This window comes from Morone saxatilis, unplaced genomic scaffold, assembly GCF_004916995.1.
Source record: "Morone saxatilis isolate NCDOM2014 unplaced genomic scaffold, NCSU_SB_2.0 Contig7, whole genome shotgun sequence".
In the NCBI taxonomy this organism is placed as follows: Eukaryota; Metazoa; Chordata; class Actinopteri; family Moronidae; genus Morone; species Morone saxatilis.
Window position 1 is genome coordinate 6,223,224 of NW_023340246.1, and position 8,904 is coordinate 6,232,127.

Genomic DNA, 8,904 nt, shown 5'->3' on the forward strand with positions numbered 1-8,904 from the left:
TATTGATTACATTGTACTTGATTGATTACATAGGAAATCCGGGCTAACAGTGTACATAAAACGTAACAATACTTTGGATATCAAATTTGGCTGAGATTGCTAAATTCAATAAAAAGTAGGATGGGGCTGTTAATGTTACCTTACACCCTGATATAGCAGAATCCAGTATCATCTGGGTAAACCATGGGGAAAATACTACTAAATGTAATTTGTAACTCCACAAAATGCACATTATTTAGGAAATGAAATGCTCTTCTGTGAGTGTTCATGTTAGCCTATTTAAATCTACTATGAAAGTACCCAGAAACTCAAAGGTCCAACCAAATTGCACATTATTGGACTGCGTTAAAACTCGGTTTGAAAAGCTTAAATATACATTTCTCATCCTTGCAATATACCTTATCCTGCAGGCCAGTCCATTGTGACTTATCAATTTGGAGGTGAACTCACATGTTATCCAAATGCTATCATGCGTAATAAGTAACACCCCACATGCTGTCTGTGGTCGTACTTTATATTTTTTCCATACTGTATCAAGATGCCCACGTGTTACCCAGCAGACACTGAATGGTACTACTGTATATGAAGTGAGGCAATTTTACTGCTGGTAAAACTGGCTGTAAAACATCTAAGGCATTTCTCTATCTCTTCCATCTACTGTTACGACAAATGCGATTCAGACCTTAAGTATTAACAGCGAGAATCCACCCTGAAATGAAATTCATGTGGTTTCCATTGGCAGTGATCGGTTCACAATATGAATTGTGCACACGAATGAGTTAATCCTACAGCTACGAATAAGGCAAGAGGCTCTTATGACGCCACTTGTATATTCTGTGTAGATGAAGTGTCGACACTGGGTAGACAGTTCTCAGGGCGATTTTCTTGTGTTGTGGGTATTTCTGTTAAAAAAAACAGTTAACACAACACAGATTTAAAATGTATTTATGAGTGATCAAATATATATTTTTTGCCAGTCATATATTCAGTGCAGTTGCAGCGGCTCCAGATCATTTCTGTCATAAACATCACAAATTAACATTCTGGTATGTGTGGTTTACAGTTTTTGAAGAGTGTTGGTCATGTTTGCAAACACAGACTGATGTGTCATCAGGAGATCATTAGAATAAGTATTGTACGACTTTGGTTTGTAAGGCGCAGTTTTACCCTTAACCCCAACGTTCTCAGCCCTCTTAAACAGCTCAAAATATTGTTTTATCACCTCAAGGCTTCATGATTTTTATGTGCTCTATTTTTGATTGTTGTTGACAGTATTTTTACTTCTTTAAATCCCATATAAGATTTACAAGGAGTTGGCAGCCATACGTAATATCCATATGTACAATAAGATGACATACTCACAATAACATACTGTACAATTCTTTGTCTGTAAATTATTTTTTGGCAAACAAAAGGAATATATATGTTGCTGACTAGCCAATATATTATATATATATTTCCTTACTTGTTTTAATAACAAAGCTTAATGGAAAGTTCTTTATTTTGTCTCCTTCAACAAATGTGTAAGCCCAGTGTGCAGCAAAAGGACTTCAGTACTTTACTACACACAGGGCTTTAATAAGGTCAGAAGTTTTGCACAATTCTTCTTCTTATTTTTACACACACAGGAGGTCTGAGGGATCCCAAACAATGTGAAAGCAAAGCCAATGCCACCAAATCTTTTTCATACCAAACGTCTTTATACTGTAACACATGAGAAGGTCAAGTACAATGACAAAAATGCACAGGTAACCAAACACACCGACATCCTGTGTGTGATCAGTTCATTGTGCACTATCATTATCTAACACATCTACAGCAGGAAAACAACCGTTATTCAATTTGCACCAAGCAAATCTCTAAGGCTGTTCAATTTATCAAGGCCAATTACTGATACAAAGTGCTGGAGGTTATCTCCACTCGCCACATACTGCACTCATTCAGACATAGACCATCAGCTCTGTTATGAATCAGGGCGCTGCACAATGGCTGCACAATGGCCTCATAGTGCAGCTAGAAACTGGGTGGTCCAACTATTTGATACTGCCCAGTGCAGTCAAGGACCCTGATGTACTGTAAGTCCAGCAATATTTTTTCAAGGACACCGCACTGATTTGCCTCCAATGAAATCCATTCTAGAGTGGGAAAGCGATACTGATAAGAGATCAGCGCCAGGGAAAGACAAAGTTGCCGGCAGCCACAGCAGGGCGCAGCTCTGCCGGGTCTGGTCTGTTGGGTTCTGTTTGCATGTCCTGCTTTGTGATCCCTTCTAATTGGCCATCATTACACCCCACATTACCCTATCAGGGCATGGCTAGAGGGGGAAACAGACCATAGTGGTGGATGGTACGCTTTGGTAAGTCTGAATTACACAACACCGGGGCCATGACTAATATTGGTGCAGTCGATAACTGCTAATGTAAGCAATGGAACAGATGCCCACGGTGGAATAACAACAAATATAGTCCAGTTAACCTTCTCGCAAGGCTGCCTTTGACCAGTCAGAGAGGCACAGGCTCGGTCAAGCGCACATGATGGCTCTCATTCAGCTGTGATTGTGTTTCACTCTGTTGTGTTAAGTGTTTATTAGTTTTAGATGTTTGTTTTTGCTGTTTTTTTTTTTTTTAAGTTCTCAAATTGTGCGAGTGGCTGCATGCACGTTTCCGTGTATGTGTGAGGTGTCCCTTGTTCTCTGTGGTCAATTGGTGAGATTTAATTACGGCCCGTGTTTATGAAACCCTCCACCACAACATTAAAAGTGGAAAAGCAATCCTTTATGGTAATAATCGGTCCTCAGCCAAACAAACAAACGTATGTTTATACAAGTGAATGCATGAACATGGAATCACTTGAGACCGTCCAGAAAGTAAGATAAAGACGAAACAACACAGATTACTTCCATACTTTTTTGTGACTCATGAGTTTAATTGTTTGTTTTTGTTTGGAGAGTCTGCTTATGTTAATTACGCTCTCCTCTGTTTGAGAAAAATAAGAGTCAAAAATATTTTTCAGCACAAACACAAACACTTTGACAGAATGCAAACATGAGAAGCCTTCTCCCCCCCACCCAACCCCCCACCCCACAAATCCACACCTCTCAGCCCCACCGCTCACACACTGAAGGAAATTAAACATCTGTCTTTTCTCTCCCTCGCTCTTGCAAAACTTGGCATCTTTGAGTAATTTTTCTTTCTTCTTCTTCTTTTTTTTTCCTGGTCAGGTCTGGGATTCCCTTGCCGCAGCCGAATTCAATTTACTGCAGTCTTTTTTTTTTTCTTTTCAGAGCCCAGTTCGTCTCATACAGGAGACTTTGCAGCGCTGGGACTGAGGGCCCGGTCCAAACCGCTACAGGACGAGCCTCAGTCATCTTTAGACCCGATAGATGAGACTGTAGCCTTGACCCATGTGCTGAGCTGCCGGGTCGCTTGATTGAAGTGCACCACACTTGAGAACATCAGCGCCTTGCATCCATTGAAATAATAAGCTGACCCAGAGAGCTGCTCGCCTTTGAGCTGTAGCCAAGCCATCTGAATCCACTCTGCCCAAATGAGGGCTTATTTTTCAAAGCGTCTCTCTCATGTGCTCCGGTCCGACCCTGCACCCGTGTTCTGTGTGTGCTATATGTGTGCGCGTTTGTGAGTGAAAGGGTGGTGGAGGCCGTATTGGAAAAGGAGCAGATCATGTCTGTGGCTAAACAGTTTGTTTGGTGAGTCACATGTTCCTGGATAGTTGTGTTTTCACAGTTTGGCTAAGACAAAGTTTTTCTTTCCAGTTGTTTCCCCTAAGTTTTGTTTGGTGTTTGTTCTTAACCTTTAAGTCATGAGGACACAACATTTCTCCAATGTCTTTTTTTGTAATGTCGTGCAGGGAAAGTCCAGCTGAAACAGGATGAGACATAATGCTTTGGGACACTTTAAAAGTACTCAAAAAGTTCATGTGTCAAACCATAGATTATATGGAAATTATTACATTTGCAGGCATAAGGACGGCAACCATGTTAAACCAGGGAATTGGAGGATAAAAGCCCAAAAGTGTATCAAGTGTAATGAATTTGCATTATTTTTTTATTTTAAATTTGGGATTTGACGCCTTTTTAGATGCTCTGGAGAAAGTTAAACTATATACATACAACCCAGATCGGGAAATAAGGTCTGCAATTGTACACACAATGACATACCATCATTCTCTGTATTTAGTTTTGGAAGTTTACGGTTTTTGTGGCTGATGTTTTTGCTTCAGAGGGTGTATATTCTTCTATTATTTCGCTTTCTAATGCGTGTGCAATCCATTTCTGGGCAAAGGAGGGGGATAGAAAAAGGACAAACAAGAGAGTGGAGACTTTAAGGTTTGGAAGCAAAAAAGAGCTCTTTCCAGGCAGTTAATGACTGTTATAATGTGTATGAACAGACAATGGTATTATGTATGTATACTTATGTAAGAATACCTTATGTTCAGTATTATGTATGCAGGGGCTGGTGATTTGCATAAGGACACAGAATGTTGTGATATGTTCAATCTGCCATTGTTTTGCAACAAAAACTTTTAGGGGAAATTTAGATAAAACATAGATACACATTAAATTATATAATAGATATGAATGTAATTAAAAGACAAAAAGTCAATTTTCATTTCATTGTGAAGTCTTTTGGATTCTGTTTAAGTGACATTTGAGCTCAGAATAAACCTTTTTACGACAATCGAACATGTTCATTTTTTCACCATTTTCCTATTTTCATTTTGTAGACCAAATTGATTGATTAAACAAGAAAATAATCTTTGCCGCCCTACTTCTCTTAACAGAGAAGAGAAGACATTTTAATGAGAGCAGATAACAATGTTGCAAGTCCTTTGGGAGACAGAGTAGCATTTTTTATTGGACTCTGGACAAGATAGATGTTTGTGTGTTTTCATACTGATAAATACGATCATTTGAATAAAATCCACAAATGTACACTCTTGAAAAATTACCAGAAAGGTTTACTATACTAAAATTCAAAATAACTTGGGGGACCACAGTAGCCTAATGGTCAAGGCGCAGACCACATAACTGGTTTGACCCCACTCTCTTCCTATGTTTCCTATCTTGAACTTGACAATTTGATCAAAGTTATGGGACCTAAAATGAAAGTTACTGGTCAGAAAAGGTCAAGAAATGTTAATTTTATCTCATCCTAATAAAGATTTCCATGGTTAATGTATGGAAGCAGTGAGGAATTGAATCTATCAGATATTGTGCTGGAGAGGTCCTCAGCATGGTCTCAATTTGAATGTAGCCCAGTGAGATGTCTCAGACTCAAGCTTCACTAATAACACTCACTAACCAGTGAGTCCCAGCCTTCCATTCCCTCTGTCCCTGTTTTTTCTTTCCAGTTTGACAAGTCTTTACAACATCTGACATGTGTTTGAATTCAAAAGGCCAAGTGGAGACTATTCTTTTTCCATGCTCGTCTATCCATTTGTGTTTTTTTCATTCCTTCTGCATTTCAGTCCTGATTAGAACTGTCGGTGGGCCATCGTCACTCTGCAGCCCATAATCTGCCCCACCCACACAGGCTGCAGTACAGTAGCCAGTCAGCAGAATACATGAATGGTAATTAATCTGGAGTGGACATGTGGCTGCAGGATGAGGTTGCAGTAAGAAAGAGTTCGATGCATGCATACAACGGTCACTTCCAACACCTCACAAGAACAGAGAAGAGAAAGAAGAAGAGTACGTGAAGAGAAGGAAGACCAGGGAGAGGAGAGAAAGACGTCACCGTACAATGTGCTCCCTCAGCACAGCTTCTCAGATGTGGTCTGGCACCTAGTTCACAAAGCCAACCAGATCCACACATTGCCTTCATATATCTCTGGAAAGGGGTGAGTGGTGGTGATGCGGGTGTGATGGAGAATGAGGGGGGAGAGAGAAAGTGGGAGCGGGTGACAAGGGGAGAGGGTGGGGTGTGGTGCTAAAGAAGAAAGGGGAAAAGCAAGTCTTTTGTGTTTACTCACACCGAATCACTGCCAGAAACTTTAGACCACATAAGCGATTCACTTTTGTCATCTTTGCTGACCCAGTCCCATGTAAAAGATTGATGAGGGAGATGATGAACTAAAATAAACCAATCTCGCAGTCACTCACACAGACAGGCGAGCAGACAGGCAGGCCCTCTTCAGTGAGCAAAACCAGGCCCAGAGCCTCTCTGGCCAAGTCTTGTCTTTTCTGAATCTGAGGAGGTCTGGCTGGTCAGAAGCAGCCTGCTGCCCTCTTTTGTCAATATCATGGCTGTACTAAATGAATATAATTTTTGATCATAGGAGAAAGGGAAATAAAAACTATGAAGTCTACAGATTTGTGATCCCCAGTGAATAAATGAAATCATAGAATTCTGTCAGAAAAATCCTTTTTTTCAAATGTTGATTTAAACACCGAACCTCATTCAGTTTCTTATCAATTTTTAGTCCTGTGGGTTTTATATGATCATTTCAACAGTTTAAATGTGTTTTTGGGCATAACTCAAACTTTAACTTCTTCATTTAATATACACTCTCTTCTTCTTACCAGAATAATAATGCCATGTTAAATAAGTAACATGTGACAGAATATATGGCATTAACTGCACTGCTTTTTCTTTACTAGTGTTCCTCCATCATTTCAACAGTACACAGAACTGCAGCTTTTATGAATCCATAAAATGATGTCTTGTTTTAACGAGAAAAGAAATTCATTGCTACCGTAATTGGTAAGTGCCCAAATCATTAAGCCCTAATGCGGGGCATTTCCTTTGGAGGTAGTTTCCATTTAAGAGACAAGTGTCTAATTGGTGAGTTGTTGAAAAGCACCACTACCTCCCCAGAGATTGTTTCTGAAATCATATAGAGGATAATTCCCTTTCAATTAAAAGCTACAGTATTCCAGGTTTGGTTTAATTGAATGCGTTTATTCAAATCATGGGGGGTAGGGGTGACGGCACCGTGATTCCATTATGGGCTGTGTAATATTACCAGGCCAGTGTGAAAATATCACTCTGTCTCAGGAAAATAGAGCAATATCAGAAATAGATTGCTCGAAAAACAGAACACTCCAAAGTAGACGGCGGCCGGCACGGGTGCAGATTGAATAAACAATGTTCAGTGCAGAAAGCATAATGCTGAATAAAGATGACCTGCTGCTGCCGCCGCTGCTACCGCTGTATTTGAATATTATTGGAATTAATTTGTCAGCCAATACTGAACATTGACTATTTGTCAGGAGACTGAATAGATCTCCTGCAGTTTCCAAAGTAATATATGTGTGGAATGTGTGAATGTAGTAAGGGGTAATGTTTCTGTGTGTGTATGAAGTCGCAGCTGGGATAAATCATGGTTTAGGGCAACATGGGTGGCAACCAGTCCTTGCAGTGGTTGTAGAATCAGGGTGTTCAGTGTGTCACCCACAACAATTTCCTCTGAATTACACTGTATGAGAAAGAGTCAGACTGAAAGAGACAAGCTACTTAGTCAAATCACGAATGTAGCTTCTTAAAAGTAAAAAGTGAAGAGTTATCTCACTCTCTTCATCTCTCAGTTTGTTCTGTCAACTCTACTGCCCCCCCCCCCTTTCTCTCCCTCCCTCCGTCTCTCTCCCTGGCAGGTGTCACACACCCACACTGTGGCCTCTGGGCTGCAGTAGCAGTGCAGCGCACCAAGATAAGGGCTGTACAGAGACAAGCGCGCATCCTGTATGAGGTTAGGGCCCCACCAGCACAGCATTCCGCTGCAATATAGGCTATGTTTGTGAGAGTGTGTGTGTGTGACCGCAGCTTCTTCCCGTCTCCACGCCAATGAGGACAGAGCCTGCGGTTGCCAGGCGCAGGTGTGTGTGTGCGGCGACAAAGAGAGACCTGAGAAACTCCGCCACGTTCTGATCTCATGGTCGTTTTGATAAGTCTGTAAGCAAACAAGGTCAGAAAGGGTAAGGCGGCCCTGCCGTTATGACGGCGGTCTACAGATGTTGTGAAGTCACTGTACTCACCAGCTTTCAACTCCCCTCAGCGAGGCTTGTCTGCGGTTTGAGATTACATTGTTCAATACAAAGGTTTCTGTCTCTATTTCATTGTCAAATATCCTCACTGATCTTTTCCGTGCTGTTTGGCACTTGGGGGGGAGGAGGCCTGTGAAACTTGTTGGTTGCCCGGGATTGAAATTCAAATCAGAGTCGCAAACCCATTTGTCAAAGACAATGTGTGTATAGGCTGAACTTTGACAGCAAAAAAACCCAAGTTTATTCACACTTTCCTCACACATCTGGGACTGCAATGCCCTCTCATGGCTGCACAAGTATACACCCAGTGTGTGGTTTAAATGGAGAGGAAAAGTGAAAGCAAGCCTCCCACAATGCGAGCAAGATATTGTGTCAAATGAGGGTGAACGTGTTGAAGGAGAAATATCACATGTTGTCAGTATGGAAAAGATTTTGAGCTTCCTGCTCTGTACTTTAAATTTCTCTGCCTACATCCAAACCTCGCTGTGAGGAAGGGGGCGTCTTATGTGTGCATCATCACTGCTGTTGACGTGTGCTTATAAAAAAAACCCTGTGTTTACCAGCTTTGTGTGAACTTATGAATTTATGTATGTGCACATGTGATAACAAATTTTCCAATATTCTTAAAGCTGTGATATTGCTTGAAACTACTGAAGTTTATGCATGCTTGGCACGCTCACATGCACACACGCATACTGCCTCACACACACACCGGATATCATCTACAGGCCATCTCACAGGCCATCCCATCAAAGGAGCGACTATTTTTCCTGCTCCCTGCCTGGCTTTTTCTCTCTAAATCTGACACCGCTCTCATAATAAGCAGCCTTGCATATCAGCTCCTTGGAAAGAGATGCAACTGCTCAACTGAAGGGAAGAAGGCAGGAGGGAAGGAAGGAGGG